The 1,337-nt window shown below is 43.3% G+C and overlaps 1 protein-coding gene across 2 annotated transcripts in view; it reads right to left on the minus strand.

Moving 5' to 3' along the window:
* IQCA1 (IQ motif containing with AAA domain 1) overlaps positions 1-1,337 on the minus strand; it is a 115,502-nt gene that overhangs the window by 51,298 nt on the left and 62,867 nt on the right. The window lies entirely within an intron of this gene.

Genomic DNA, 1,337 nt, shown 5'->3' on the forward strand with positions numbered 1-1,337 from the left:
GAGGTCTTTCCTAGTTTTCTGATTATACACATGTGGCTGGTGACTGACAAGCCACTAAGTTATGAGATACCAGAGCATAGTCGCAGCTCTGCCCCGCGACACAGGCTGCGTGAGTCAGTGTCTGTGCACGTTCAACAGAACTAGTTCCTCTCTCCAGGCCTTACCCTCCCACCAGTATGAGTAACAGATGTCATTTTCTACAGGTCAAAATACCAACTCACACGGGTTTCGCTGGCTGGTCTCAGGAATGCTTCCAGACACGTGGGGGTTGATTCTAGAATACTTTTAAAAGTCAATGGGGCCCTAACCGGATTGGCTCAGTGGATAGAGCGTTGGCCTGCGGACTCAAGGGTCCCAGGTTTGATTCCAGTGAAGGGCATGTACCTTGATTGCAGGCACATCCCCAGTAGGGAGTGTGCAGGAGGCAACTGATCGATATTTCTAACTCTCTATCCCTCTCCCTTCCTCTATGTACAAAATCAATAAAATATATATTTAAAAAAAGTCAATTGGAAAGATAGTCTGATCTCTAAGAAGCATACCTGCATAATTTAAATATACCAATTTTTATTAGCGATGACCATTTATTCTTTTAATAATCACACTGTCACTTTGGAGACCTGTATTTTTCAGGACTAAATTCATTTCTAAATGATTCTGCAGGGTGTCGCCTCTCATTTGCAACTACATCATACATACTGATGTACTCAAACTTTGCTTTTTGTTCCAAACTGTTCATCGTTAAGTGACTCTTTAAAAAAAGTTTTTATTGATTTTATTTTTTTAAAATATATTTTTATTGATTTTTTTTTTTTTTACAGAGAGGAAGGGAGAGGGATAGTTAGAAACATCAATGAGAGAGAAATATTGATCAGCTGCCTCCTGCACACCTCCCACTGGGGATGTGCCCGCAACCAAGGTACATGCCCTTGACTGGAATCGAACCTGGGACCTTTCAGTCTGCAGGCCGACGCTCTATCCACTGAGCCAAACTGGTCAGGGCAGTTTTTATTGATTTTAGAGAGAGAGGAAGGGAGAGGGAGAAAGAGATGGAAACATCGATGAGAGAGGAATATCATCAAACGGCTGCCTCCTGCAAGCCCCATTCTTGGGATTGAGCCTGCAACCCAGGCATGTACCCCGACTGGGAATCGTACCGGCAATCTCTTGGTGCATGGGTCGATGCTCAATCACTGAGCCACACTGGCCAGGCCTTAGGTGACTCTTGAATAGCTAGTTAGTAAAATACCATCATTCAACACAGACCAGATTGCGTAGCTGGTACTTTCAGATTTTTATGAAACGAGCTTCACTCACAGTTAATTTCAATCTGCAAA

Source organism: Myotis lucifugus, unplaced genomic scaffold, assembly GCF_000147115.1.
Source record: "Myotis lucifugus unplaced genomic scaffold, Myoluc2.0 scaffold_3, whole genome shotgun sequence".
Taxonomy (NCBI): domain Eukaryota; kingdom Metazoa; phylum Chordata; class Mammalia; order Chiroptera; family Vespertilionidae; genus Myotis; species Myotis lucifugus.